Here is a 15,508-nt window from a genome sequence, read left to right on the forward strand (position 1 = left end):
CGGAATGCTATAGCAATAGGATTGTCATTGTCCTGGCGTAAAAAATCTAAATTAATCTCGTCGATTGAATTTTGTCGTTGATAATTATTAGCTTCATTTTCTGTAATTATTGACAAATCCGACTCTCCTGATGTAAGTGGTAATGGTACAGTATTAATTGTTGTGTATGAATCTGAAGGGCAATGACTACTAGGCGTCTGGTATGTAAATGTTGTGTTTACGCAGTTCAGAACTTCCATGCGAGACTGAGATAATATGGCATTGATTTTGTCCCGAGTCATAACAGCTTGTGCAGTAGATAACATTTTCAGTTGGCGACTCACAAAAGTTACCAAAAATATCATGCTGATTTTGTTGTACTGTAGTGCTCACCCGTATGTGTACTATTTAAATTATCCTTTATCGACTTTATTTCCTTAACCAAAGATGCCACTTCTGCAATTTTTTTCTTTTTCGGAGTTGGAGCTGACATTTTATAATTTGATTTACTAGTAGTTTTCACAGTTGGCGTCGCAGACTCGTTGCGTTGTGGTTTAGGGTAATTCGAGGATAGATGGCCCAGCTTTTAAAATGTCATGGTAACAATTCTATATGTTGAATTAGAATTACTATTCATTTTTTTAACGAATCTTTATTGAGTTTAGAAACATGTATTAAGCAATTAAATGCATTAAAAAATAAAACTTATAATTCACAAAAAAAATAAAACTAGTTTACAAAAACCATCTCCTCCACGGTGCTGAGGTGAGATGGCGCAACGAAAAAAAAGGTGTCTTGGCCAAAATGTCACTTTGTTTTGCATACAACCACACCACAGTCGTGGCAAAAGTTCACAAACTTGGAGCAGGAATCGTGAAACCATTTGGAGCAAAGCAATTAACCCAGTCGTCAGATTTTGTGGTTTGGGAATATATTTTGCCACAACCGGTGCAAGCTTGGTCATCGTCGTCCATATCATCTGAAGAGTCATCCGATGTCGATGGCTCTAGATCTTCGTCTGAGGATGAGTCGCTTTTGGCAGGTTTCTCAATTTTTTTTTTGTCACTTTTGGCTTCTTCAAAACTGGTTTTAATTTACTGGTCTTTATTTCTTTCTGTGTTTTTTAGACGCTTTGTTCTTTTTTTCGCTAATTCTTGTATCTGTAGTTAAAATTTCCGCCAGCTGCTTGCTTCTTTTGCGAACCGAATTAATGTTAGCGGAAACAACTGGTACGGGTGAGATTATATCTAGCATTTTTCAGGGGTACTTTTGACGGGAGTATTTGCATTAGTTTCTGTAACCGATTCATTTTGTTTTTCTGGTACAGAATCATCTTCAGTCTGCCAACTGCAGCAAGGTTGTTGATTATCATCAGATAAAGCTTTGGTAAAACTTTGAGAACTACCATCTGGAATTTTATTTTCACCTGCATCGGGAGCCTTCAGTACGATACTATTTTCAGTCAAATATGCGTCATCTGGGATAGCAGAAGGATTAAATGGCATAATTCCCGTAGCCTTGAATGCCGAAGTTCCATTATTTACAGTTGCAGACTTGTTCCATCCTTCAGCAAGTAACTTTCTTCGTCCTGGATTATTCTTAATATATAAACTGCAAGCTGAGTAGTAGTTTAATTTTAACAATCTAAAAAAACATCTCTCTAGTGGTTGTGAAAATTGCGTCGTATGACTTGGCAAACAAAGCAGTATAATGTTGTATTCAATACAGTATTCTAGCACCTTAACGTTATTACAGTGTGAAGCATGACCATTAAGCAGTAACAAAACTGTCCCTGTCGGCTTTCTCGGAACGAACTGATATTTGAGCCACTGAAAAAATATGTCACTGTTGACATAAGCCGATCTTTCTGACATATAAACCAAGGATCCCGGAGGCATCCCATCCTCGAACTCTTGCTTTTTGTTTTTTCCTTTCATGACGCAGGTTGGGGGAAGAAAAACGCCTTCCGCATTACAACAGGCTATAACCGTAATGGTTTCTCTTTTTTCACCGGAGCTGATACTTGCGATGTTTTTAGATCCTTTCTTAACAATAACATGCCCCGGCCTATTATTAAGTTGTAAACTCGTCTCATCCATATTGCAGATGTGTCCAGGTTTATTCATAAGATCATTCTCGGTCATAGTATTTTCTAGCAGCTGAAAGTAAGTCTCAACATCTTTTTTGTTCATACCCAAGGATCGATTAATTCCCCCCTTCTGAAACTAAATTAATAAACCTTCTAATTTAATCTAAAACCCTTCTGCTTTTCTCTCTGACAGTCTTGGGTTTCTCTGCAGAAATAACTGCAGCCACGGATAACCAGCTAATCTCAATTCCTTATTAAAATTATGTTTAATATCCAGCTGTTCGGCCAATCTAAAAGCCATACTTCGCATATCAGTTCGAGTAGGGGAAAATAAAATTTTTTGAAATTTTAGGATATGTGTGGCCAACTTTTTTTCAGCAGCTTCGCCTAACGTGGAGGAGGGTCCAAGAGGACATTTCTTTATATTGTCTGCCAATTTTCTTCTTCGTAGAGTGGTTGCCGGTACCCCAAAATTACAAGCAGCCTCATTAACTCCCATTCTATTCTCATTAACGGCTTGAATGGCGTCGGCTAACTGTTGTTCGGTCCAACTAGCCCTGGAACAACTTCCAGTACGCTTGTGTTTGGTGGGCATACTGAAAAGAAAAATAAATATTAATGAGCCATCTCACCTCAAAAAATAAGTAAACCATCTATCCTCGTTGTGAGAGGAGAGATGGCGCACCTCAAAAACTAAACACGTTTTGAAATATGCGCTATTTTGAGGTTATATAACAAAACTTAAATGTTTTTACTTACCTGACACGATATTGTGAATCAAATTATTGTTAAATTTAAAGCTCACTAGCACAAAGAAGGAATTCCGACGTATAAATTGATATTTAAGTAGACATTTAACCGATGAACACAAACGGTGCGGTGGCATGCCTGATATGAACTGAAGTACCTCAGAGCACAGCCGCTCCCCTTTAACGTTAACGGCGGCGCTGTAAAACCATTGCGCCATCTCACCTTCTGCGCCATCTATCCTCGAATTACCCTATTACCTGTCGCAGATGTAGATGGCCGTGATGAACAATTTTCAGAATTTGAAAAGTCTTCACTATTGTCATTGCAGCTGTTGTTTATATTATTTTCTTTGCCAGTTTCAATGTTGGCTTGGCTCACTTGGCTGTTATCTTGCTCTTCATCTATTGCTGATTCTTGACTGTTCTACAACAACAAAAAAAGAAACACTTTAGTAATAATTATTATAATAAATAGGTACCGTCAAATGGGGAAACATTAGCCATTTGCGGACAACTTCGGCCCACATTAAGAAAAAAGATTATTTTTAAAAATAGCGCCAAAAAAGTAAATAACAACTCTATTGTGTAAACTCCAGTCGATAGGGGGCGTTTTTGTACTTTCATTAACAGTCGCGCGACGGCGCGGCGACCGCGTGTTTTTCAGTCGAAAGGTGATCTTGAAGCCGACAGGTCGATTTTTATTCAATAACTTACGCATTAAAACTTTGATCGGCACCAATTGTTAGGAAAGTTCTAGTATCTCGGTAAGTATATTGGCGTTATAATGGACTATAAAATAGAGCGTAACATATTTTTTAGTTATATTATTAACTCTCCTTTTGTTGTTGTCCTGGATAATATGATTTAGGGTAACTTTAGCCGATATTTAGGGGTAATTACCTCAACAACTAGCAACAAATATTTTACATTCATATTTTTTTAGGAAGTAATGCCTCGACACCCAAAAAACGCCTTGGGTCACGATCCTATGCAAATTATCCGTCTGAAAAACTGGAAGAATGCTTACAAGCAATAAGATCAGGTCGAATGTCTCAACGAATTGCTGCAGCAACTTATGGGATTCCTAGATTTACAATCAAAAATAAATTTAAGGGCAAACACTTCAAAACTATTGGCCGATCTCGAGTTTTTTCAGATGCGGAAGAAGCTGCTTTTGAACAACATCTTTGGATGGTTGTTAAAGCTTACTTAGACAAAAAAGTATCCCGTATTTCATTGTTCAAAGATAATCTGCCTGGATATGAGTGGACAAAACCTTACTTGCTGCGTCATAAAAACTTAGCCCAACGAATTAATTCCAATATAAAGAGAGTTCGAGCAGAAGTTTCTGAAGCGGCATTGAATGACATTATATGGAAAACTTGGCAGTTGCTTTAGAAAACATTCCACCCTCTCGAATATGAAATAACGATGAGACCAATCTTAGTGACGACCCAGGAAACAAAGAAGTCATTTGTACAAGAGGGGCTAAGTATGTTGAAAAAATATGCAATTTTAGCAAAAATGCCACTTCTGTTATGTTTTGTGGCAATGCAAAAGGAAAATGCTTTCTCCTTAATACAACACAAGGCCGAGCATCTCTGGACTACTTGGCCCCCCAAGACAACCGCTCCAAGAGTGGGTGGTTTGACGGACCTACCTACATTTGAAGATTGGTTTGAATATCATTTTCTTCCGGAAGTGAGAAACGAATATGGACCTGTTCTTTTATTGGGTGACAACCTCTCATCGCATATTAGCGAAAGGGTTATTCAACTATGTGAGCAGAATAATATAAGATTCGTATGTTTGCCGCCAAACACAACTCACCTCACCCAACCATTGGATGTGGCATTTTTTGCCCCACTAAAAAGAGCTTGGCGAAATATTTTAACCAAGTGGAAAGAGTCAAAATCTGGTTCCAGATTTTTAAGTATTCCCATGGATTTGTTTCCACCCTTACTTAAAGAACTAATTCAAAATCTAGAAATAGATAAAAGCCAGACTGTAATTTCTGGTTTTAAGAAATGTGGGATTTATCCTGTAAGTAAGCAAATTTTACTTGATCGCTTACCAAAAAACGTGACTGAAGTGAACAAAGATATGATGGGTTCAGCTTTTTTCGAATAGATAGAGGCAAAACGTGCAGAATATTTGGGAACTGAAAATAGGACCAAGGAGAGAAGAAAAAAATTGCAGGTTCCTGCTGGGAAAAGCATAAGTTCGAGTGACATAATAAGCCCAGATACCAAGCCTAAATCTTTAAAACAAAAATCCGCTAAGCCAAGACGAAATTTGTCTTTAAGCTCTTCTCGGAGCTCTTTAAATGAAAATGATTTAGAATCTGATAATCTAAGCGATTAATTTTCTGATTTGATTGAAGACAAGAATAATAAGATTATTGAAAAGTTAAGGGGAAGTCTTTTCTTCACAAATAAAATGCTAATTCTCTGATTTCAGGAGTGATGCATTTCGGCAAGTGTTTTTGCCATCATCAGACTTAGGTTGGGTTGTATGGCAATAATGATTATTGTTTAGAATTTGTGTATGTGTTAAGTAACCCAAGTCTGATGATGGCAAGAACACTTGCCGAAACGCATCACTCCTGAAATCAGAGAATTAGCATTTTATTTGGGGAGAAAAGACTTCCCCTTAACTTTTCAATATTATATTGACTCCACTTCAGAATGGACTTCTTCCTTAAAATAATGAGGTTGTTCAAAATCCTGATATTGAGAGACCAAGACGTGCTAATTTAAACATAGGCGATTTTGTGTTGGTAACGTTTAATGCCAACCAATATCCTGGAAAAATTATCAAGATTTCGGAAGAAAAACTTAGAGCAGATTGTATGGAAAAAGGAATTACATTTTTAACAGTTGGGAAGACGTCATTATGAAAATTAACGAGCCAAAAATGGTATCTAAGAGAAATCAGTACTAAGTTTCAGAAATTGACAATTTTGTTGACAAATAAGTGTAATTTTTAGTATAGATGTAGGATATTTTTGCAAAGCATTAGGATAAAGTTTTTTTTATATTTTGTCCATTATTATAACAAATGTGTTGATTATTTGCAATAAATTTCATTAAAATAAATTTTTTGTTGTAAATTTTGCATTTATTTATAATATTTTTCCTTAAGCTTTTATTTACCTAAAATCAATTTAACCCCCTATGTTTCAGTGTAGCATTAACCCAAGACCTAATTAACATGCACGGGACAAAGTTTCCCCATTTCAAGGTAACTTTGGCCCACTTGAAAAAAATTTTTTTTTTTTAATGGTAAACACAATCACAAGAGGAAAGTCCTATGTCACTCTTGGAGAAGTGGCATTTATCTTGAATCGCTGTAGGTTGTATGCGTCGAAAAATTTGTGAAAAAAGATGTTCTCCAGATGAATGAGTCCCGATACAGCGACGTCCTTGGGGTAGGCAGGTGGACTCGATGTTGATGAGCCGCAACTGCTAGACGCGTCCTTCTTGCCGGAACAGCCCTGGGTGGAATCAGGCCTGCCAGCTCAGAGGAGCACTTACCGTGAAGTAATAACGGTAGAATAAACAGAGATCAGCCACCTTTCTCCTGTGCTCCAGACTATCCAGACTCTTTGTCAGTTCTGGTTTGTCGATAAGACGAATAGCTCTCTTCTGTATAGAATCCAGCAGGTTTAAATTATGCTTGGGTGCAGAGCTCCAGACATGCAAGCAATACTCGAGGGAAGGGCGTATTTGAGCTTTATAAAGAGTCAGCAGCTGTTCTGGTGTATACAGTTTTTTCGTTTTGAAAAGCACTCAAAGTTTTTTGGAAGCCGCCCTGGCGTCCTCGGCAACGTGGTCATGCCAGGACACACTGTTGGTGACCTCGACTCCTAGAAGATGTAAAGATGATTTCATTGGATGATTTCATGTTTTCCCTGCCATAACCAGCTCCAGGCCACCAAGGTTAGTCGTCATCGTAAATACTGCAGCCTGCGTTTTTTTAGCGTTAAAATTGACCAGATTGTTACCGCCCCACTCCAAGATTGCTCTAATATCGTTGTTGATTGAAGCTACTTGTTGCTGCCTAAGATTCTGAGAACTTGCGGCTGTCGTTGGTTTGGCGGACTTAAATGTGGAAATAAGTGTGCTATTTTCCGCAAAGCTGTAGATTGGATTGACAGTGGTTCCTAGCAAATCGTTGATATATATCAAGAAAAGGGTGGGGGATAGAATGCATCCTTGAGGGACTCCAGCGTTAATGTTAAATTTGTCGGTGAAGTATCCATCGACGGCTACTTGGATTGTTCGTTGTTCAAGAAAACTTCTGATCCAATTCAATAATGAGTTTTGTATGCCGATTGAGGAGAGCTTGGTTAGTAGTTCCTCATGCCACACTCTGTCAAATGCCTTGGAAATGTCAAGAGCGACTGAGCGAGACTCGCCGTGCTTCTCCATGGCCTCCGTCCACAAGTGTGTGACGTAAGCCAGAAGATCGCCGGTGGATCTAAGCTTTCGGAAGCCGTATTGATGATCGCTGATTAGTCCAGATATCTTAACAGTTGTTGGTTGACTGATTTCTCCATAATATTCGATATTACTGGAACTAGTGCAATCGGGCGGTAATTGGAGGGCATCGTATTCTTACCCTTTTTGGGTACAGCTTGCACTCGAGCAATTTTCCAGCTTGTTGGAAATTGGCCCTGCTATAAGCAGGGCCAATTTCCCCGATGCCATGAACAGTCTACATAAGGGAGGAGTCAATTCGTCTGCACAACGTTTTAGTATTAGGGCTGGAATTCCATCGGGTCCAGAAGCTTTGTTGGTATCTACGCTTTTAAGAATTTTATTTATAATTCGTTGGGGAAACGAAATTTCTCCCATCGATGAATTCACCCTTGGCAAATATGGCGCTGTTTTGCCTTGCGAGTGCAGAGTAGAATTGGACGCGAAGAGTTTACCCAGTAAGTTGGCTTTTTCCCTTGCTGTTACCGCGATAGAACCATCATCTGCTGTTAGGGGTGGCAAGGCCGACCTAGCAAATCCTTGACTAACGGCTTTCGATTCCGACCAGAAAGATCTTGTTCCATTTGGGCAGTTTAGCAGTTTGTTTTTGATCCTGTTGTTGTGACTCTCTTTGCATTCATCAATAATTCGCTTGCAGCTATTTCTGGAGGCTAACAAGTTCCTCCGATTTTCGATGGAAGGATGTTGACGCCATTTGCGATATGCTGCCTTTTAGTGTGTTTACTGTCTTTTTGAAATTCAGGTTGAACCATTGCTTGTTGTTTGATCCGCATTTAGTAGAAAAAGAGATATAAGCTTCCATTCCTGCCAAGATCGTCTCTGTAATTTGGTTTGCACATTCTGAGATGTTATTGGTTCTAAAGCAGACTTCTTTTTAAGGGAATAAGCGATAAAATTCCCGAAGATGGTTTCACTCTGCTGATTTATAGTGCCATACCTTCCGCGGCATCGGAGGATCCTGCGTTTCAACCTCCAACTGGCAAGAGACTGTTATCAATTTGTGGTCCGATGTTCCTAGAGGGGGCATGTACTGATACTGTGTACGAGTCAGGGTCTGAAGCCAAGACCAGATCTAGGAGACTCGCGAACTCGCTGTCTCGATCGGGGATTCTGGTAGGTTCCTCCACAAGCTGCGTAAGCCCGCATATGGTGGCAAATAGCTCAGCTTCTCGTCCTTCATCGTCGTTCTTGTTGCAGAAGCGCAGCCAGTTGATACTGTGAACGTTAAAATCACCCATGACGATGATTTCTGCGCTTGGGTAGTCAATTTGCAGATGGTTAATGCAATCAACCAGGTTCAAAAAGAGCCGTCTATATTGGGTGTCGCTTGGTGGTCTGTAGATACAGCAGATAAATTTCGTGGCACCACTGGCTATTATTTTGAACCACATGACGTCGAAGTCCGCAGGTTCCAGCGTTTCGTCCCGCTGGCAACTCAAGTCGTTCTTAACAAATACTGCCAATCCAAAGTTTAGTCGAAATCGGGTGTGTAGATCGTATCCAGGTATGAGGTGAACCTTTGTTGTTGAAGGTTTCACCTTTGTTTCTGCCAATGAGGCTTATTTGATTGTAGGTGTTGGTGTATAGGCCTCTGATGTTGCAGAAATTGATTTTTAGGCTTTTTGATCCGCCTGATGGACCCCCCCCCCCGACCAGCCTCCGCCCGGAGATATGAATGGGAGGCGAGTTTACCTCCGGAAAGTTTTGGTCATGTAGGACCATTAATAAGAGAGAGAGGTAGCTATTTGTTTCAGCTGAATTTTCAGGACAAAATATTTATAATTATATCTCCTAGGAGTATTTTTGCTTGCACATTACATACTGTTCTCAGATAATTTTATAGATCATCACGAAATGAAGAGACTATGGTCGAGGAAGGTCTAATAATATATATATGTGATGCTATACTGTATATCCTTTGTAGATAAAGTAACCCTAACTAAAGTAATGCCTGACCTATCTAGTTTAATATTTTCTCTCCAATATCCAAATCATTCTTTACAAAAACAACCACCCCTTCATTTTGGTTAAATTCACCCTTGCTATATATATTTTAAATCCTTCTATGTTGAAATCATTACTAACTAATTACCATGTTTCACTTAAAACAACAATGTCGCATAGTAATCTGAAAAAACTATTTCGTTTAAATTATTACTTATTTGTATATTGATAAACCCTTAATGGTTATTCTTTTGTGAGTCATTTGTTTATTCAAACATTGTAATTTTAAACTTTATTTTATTGTATTTTGTTTGTTGAATAAAATTTAACAACTTTTCCATTTTTGTTACCTACGTGCGCCGCCCCTGATTTGTCCCAATTTAAACGAACGTTTGCCTAAGAGCTTTTTTTGGAAGCAGGAAATTATTTGCTCTGTACAATGCCGAATATATGTGTGCGATAAGGCGCATATTTTCATGTATTTTTTTTGAAGTCACCTTGTCCAAATAAACGATTTGGAAATAAATAGGTAATTTTTCGAAGATAACCTGATGAGGTATCACTTTTATTATTATGCGGGTGATTAAGGTTTGATTCCCGTGAACGTCATCTACTTATTTTATAACAAAGAAAATCCCTTATCAGCATATTATTTTTTATTACATGCCATTTTTAAGTACTCGGGGAAATTACATAGAAGAAATTATGATAATATCGTGAAAATCGTGCAACAAAAATTATATCCATTATTTATTTGATTTTGTTTAAAAGCTTTTCTATTTTGTAGTATTTAATATATAGCCTTAAACTAGATTATTAGATCAAGGAATTTTTATAAATCTGACGTCTTTATCAGTACCTACGATTCAAATCTCATGATTAAACTGAGATCGTACATAAAACAATAAATAATGATAAGCAGCACAATGAATCACCCAAGAAAAATACTTCGAGAGATTCTTTTAGAGCATAATCTTTATTACAAATAATGATATCTATGGTTTTTTTCATAGGAATAATAGTGCTCCTAGATTTTTTAAACAATTTAATGGCTTTATTAAAAAATTTAGATTTTAGCCAAAAATATCAGAACAGAGTCAGGATACCTTTCCATCTGATACAGATTCGGAAGATGACAATATACCATTGGCCGAAATCAACAGAGATATGGTGGAAATTTTACCAGTGCCTACCAAATTAAGGGTTAAAAATGGGTTTATGTGGTCAGGTAAGAAAGGCGCAATTCATCGTACACCAAAACGAAATCTGGTTTTGCATTTACCTCGAAACAAAAACGAAGCATAACATCGGGAACTGAAGCTTGGGAATTATGTTTCACTCAAGAAAATCACCCAATATATTAATAACGAGATCCAAGTTCAACAATTGAAATATTCAAATAAGAACGATGACCAAGATACTGATGCACCTGTTATTACGCCAGTAGGTAAGAGACCCTCTTGGACTAAGGATACAAACAGTATGAACTCCAAGAACTTTTCGGGCTATTTTATTATGCCGGTGTTATATATATATAAATAACCGGAGTTTTGACCAAGGAACTATTTGATAAAGACACAGAAATTCCAATATTCCGTGCTACCATGCCCGAGGCACGTTTCAGGTTTTTGATAAACTGTCTTCGCTTTGATGATAAGCAGTTCAGAGCTGAAAGAAAAGAAACGGATAAGCTTGCAGCTTTTCGAGAGGTATTTGAGAGGTCAATCGTTAAAATGTAAAACCTATATACTCCTTCAGAATACATAAATTACAATTGATGAACAATTGGTTGGTTTTAGAGGGCGATGTCCTTTTAAAATGTACATCCCTTCAAAGCCCAATAAATACGGAATCAAAATTATGATGCCAAAACAGCTTTTGTACTTGATGCTGAAATTTATATAGGAAAAGGTTCCACACCAACTGATGTTCCTGTAGCTCAGTATTATTGAACCAGTTCTGTCCAAGGAACAAATAGGAACTTGACCATGGATAACTGGTTTACTTCTATTGAGACCGCGAAACATCTTTTTGAGAAGAAAATTACCATTGTTGGTACTGTGAGAAGAAATAAAAAAGAAATTCCGTCGTTTTTGGAACTCAAAGAAAGGAATCAAAATTCTGCCATGTTTTGCTACAGCGGACATCTGACACTGTTATCATACTGTCCACCCAAGAGTGCTAAAAAAGCAGTAATTATGCTTTCGACAATGCACGAAAAAGGTGATTTACGACCAAGTTACCAGAAATTATTCAATTTTATAATTCTACAAAAGGAGGAGTGGATACTTTAGACCAGTTGTGCCACACTTATTCTACTGGTAGAAAAACACGTCGCTGGCCATTATGTCTGTTTTATAATTTGTTGGATATTCTGAGATATAATTCAATGATTCTTTTGCGTGGCTCTGATGAAGTGAATAAAGAAATTCTAAAGCACAGGAAAGAATACCTCAAGAAGCTTGGCCTTGACCTGGTCAGACCGCACATGATGAGTTGTTTGGAAGCTCCAACCTTGAGGCGCGAACTCCATGAAACTATATGTAGGGTCCTCAAGATAACCACTTCAGAAGAAGTACCTACTAGGCTTACAACAACAGTGGGTAGGTGTGTGCTTTGTCCTAGAAGAGAGTAAGCTGTGCTGTATGCAAAAAGTTCGTGAGTTTGCAACATAAAAAAAAAATATGCTCAGTGTGTGCCGCATGAACATTTTATTATGGATGTGCGTTAAAAGTGTTCTTAGAGACTCCGTTTAAGTTACTATTTTTCTATAAGTGAATAAATTTTTCGTTTTTCTAAAATACGACGTGTTTTATTTGAGGTACGGTTCTACCCCTGTGCAGCAGATGCAGAGTCGGAAATAAGTGTAGCATTCCAGGGTTAATTTCCTAGATATGCTTATGAAATTTATCACACACCCTGTCAGTATCAACAGCCATTTTTTGATGCGTCCATACAAGAACGTAGACTAAATATTTTTTAAATATATTATGTACGCCACTGGTTTTCCATAAAATAAAAACTATTTGTATAATCCCCATTCATTTTAGGGCAAATCTGATTTCTTGACTTTTTTTCGTTCGACATGCGAATACCGTGGAAAAAAAATAAAAACATTTTTATGCATATTAGTAAAAAATTTATTTATTTTATAAACATATGTACATTAACAGTATAACAACTCTAATTATAAAAGTCTAGCGGTACTTTAATTTTAAATATTAAAAAAAAATATTCCGACTTCACTATTAACGATTTTGAAATAGTTTTAGCTGGTGTAAATGATTAAAATGTCTTACATAACTTGTTTGCAATCTTCCTATTTATTCCAAAAATTTCGACGGTCTTAATTGCCACCCTAAAAAAAATTTAAGCGCTGTTAATAGTGTAAACGATCATAATTTTATAAATAAGACACGAGTTCTCATAACAAATATATATTCCAGACTACCGGGCCTTTCCTTTCTAAAATACATTTCACCAGATCTAAAGTTTGTCCAAACAGTTGGATAACAGATGTGGGTAGATTCCCACCATAGTTCGAAGGCTCATTAGTATTCTTATCACGTCCCAGCCTAGAGTTGCTTTTAGCACCATGTGGTCTCATTTTGGGCCCAGTACCTATTTCTCACTATAGTTGTTAATTCTCGCAGTCACTGTCGGACTCGTTAGAACTAACAACTGTAGAAAACAATTTTAATTTATCAGAGGGACATATCCCTTTATATGCGGTATTACAGCGTTCTGCACCCGCTAGATCCTCAACCACGTATCGATCGTTATCTAACACTGCCGTTACAGTGATAGGCCCTTGATAACGTGGTTCGAGTTTCTTGCTCTGTCCATCATTTGAACACTTCATTGTTCTTTGGACAAGGACTTGTTGTCCTACAGTAAACGTTTTTATGCCGGCATGTCTTTGGTTGTACAACTCCTTTTGTTTTTGCTGACTTTCAGCAATCTTTGTTGACGCTTCCGCTCTCACAGTCGGCAGGTCAACGGGTTCTTCGTCACAAACCTCAGCTGTAAGATAAGCGTCATCAATACCACGTGGCTGATAACCAAGAAATAGGTCATAAGGCGATTTCCCGGTGACCGAGCTTACCGCTGTATTGATGCCCCATCTGACAGTAACTAGTGACTTTTCCCAATTTTGTTCATGTGATATGCTAGCCCTTAACGATGAAAGGATTGTCCTGTTATACCTTCCAACTTGCCCGTTGGCTCGAGGGGTAGCTGTCGCACACATAAATCTGAAAATTCTCGACTGGTCAAGCAGTTCCTCTGTCACAAATGATTCTTCGGGGTACACCGAACGTTTCGATAATCTCCCTTAACCATTTTGTAACTGGTATACCTACAATCAAATAACTGTTTCCTTTTTTACTTTTTACAAATGGACCCAAGTGGTCAAGATGAAGGGTATACATTGGTATTGGTTTCTTCTCGATATATTGTAAACTACCTGAAGGTTTTTTATTATACATGCAACCCAAACATGACCTTATATAATTCTTTACGTAATTTCTCATGGATGGAAACCAATAACGTTTTGACAAGATATCTAACGGCAAAATGACCTGCGTCGTCATGATAATAGATAAGTATTCGTCTTCGTGCCGATTTAGGTATCACCCAGCGATGTCCTGCAGTAGTCTTTTTATAAACTCGGTTTTTCTTTAGCACGTATTCCTTGTGAATTTGCCTGTCATTAGAATCGATAGGTCCCTTGATAATATTTTATGTATATTTTTACAGTGTTTGTGATCTTAACTTATAGGCATAGATCCGTTGATCTCAACTAAGATCCTTTGACCTTAATTCGTGAATATAAATCCGTTTGTCTACAGAGATCCGTTGAACTCTATTTGAGAATCGTTAATCATAACTCATACGCATAGATCCTTTGATCTATGCGTATGGCTGTTCATGAAGAACCGACAAATATTTTTCGTATAGATCATCCGGCGTTTGGTAGCGGCCCGCTTGGCTCCATTCTGTACGTTAGTATCACAGAGTCCATGTATTAAACATGACACAGCTCTTTTTCCATAAACGTCGCATGTTCTTAGCAATTCCCTTTTTATCAAAATAATATGATGTCATGCTTTCATTTGGATCTTTCTTTCTATTTATCATCGTTTGTAGACTCACGGCATAGCCAGCTTTTCTTTATTAATGCTTTCCACTCTTCCTACGTGTGGTTATAATTTTTTTAGGAAAACTCTGGAATACAATCCGCCTTCACATTAGGTCAAATTGTACTGACCTTGCTATTTTCGTCCTTTCGTTGAGCCAAATTTTCAATCATTTTCTCCAAACGTTTGAAACGTTGTTTCGTTGTTTCGGGCTCAGGAGTTTCTACAACACGTGACTCTGGACGTCTCCTTGAATGATTGCGTTTTCGCGATTCCACTGAACGTTTTCTTGAATCACGCCTTGATTTCATATAACGGTAACTCTCATACTCACTATCTGATGAGCTAGTGGAATCAGAGCTACTGTGGGATCTCTTTTCCACTGTTTTTTTATATATACACTACAACTTAAGGAACTCACTAAATTACAAAGCAACTAATAACTAATAAACGTATATACAAAAATGTCCAATGCACGATCAATTAATTAAAAAAAATGTGGCGTGACCGAAAAGCACGCGAATTATTATCCCACACCTGAACTGTAAACGACCATAATTTAATAAATAAGACACGAGTGCTCACAACAAATATGTATTCCAGACTACCGGGCTTTTCCTTTCTAAAATACATTCTACCAGAGGTCCAGATTCTTCAAGAGATTCCACTTACAGAGGTCCAGATTCCTCTTAAAGGTACTAACCTTTTCTATAAAATGGAGCAACCGCCAATTTATTCCTGTAGTACATAACTCTGACAATAAATTATAGTAAATTGCACTCAGATCATCGGTGTCTTGTTTTTTGTTAAAACTTTCTTTGTACTTTTTTACAATAACCATATACCGACTTAATATGAGTCGAAACCTCGACATTTAAGTAAACAGGTTTCTGTTTTATTTTTGAACCCACCCAACAACCCTCCGCAATATTATTCTAAGTGTACGTGCACACAGGACGCGATTAAGCGATAAGCGATGCTATGCGATGCAATGCGATTAATACAAACTTCTAAAATCAAAAGCAAGCGTTCAAACAGCGCGCTTGTTGCTGCTTTAAGATGCGATGCGATGCAACGCGATCTCGCGCGTCTGTTTGATTTTCAAGC

General features: G+C 37.8%; 1 protein-coding gene across 6 annotated transcripts in view; it reads left to right on the plus strand.

Moving 5' to 3' along the window:
- The window catches only part of LOC126747011 (probable G-protein coupled receptor CG31760), a 165,254-nt gene that overhangs the window by 65,776 nt on the left and 83,970 nt on the right, over nucleotides 1-15,508 (plus strand). The window lies entirely within an intron of this gene.

Source organism: Anthonomus grandis, chromosome 18, assembly GCF_022605725.1.
Source record: "Anthonomus grandis grandis chromosome 18, icAntGran1.3, whole genome shotgun sequence".
In the NCBI taxonomy this organism is placed as follows: domain Eukaryota; kingdom Metazoa; phylum Arthropoda; class Insecta; order Coleoptera; family Curculionidae; genus Anthonomus; species Anthonomus grandis.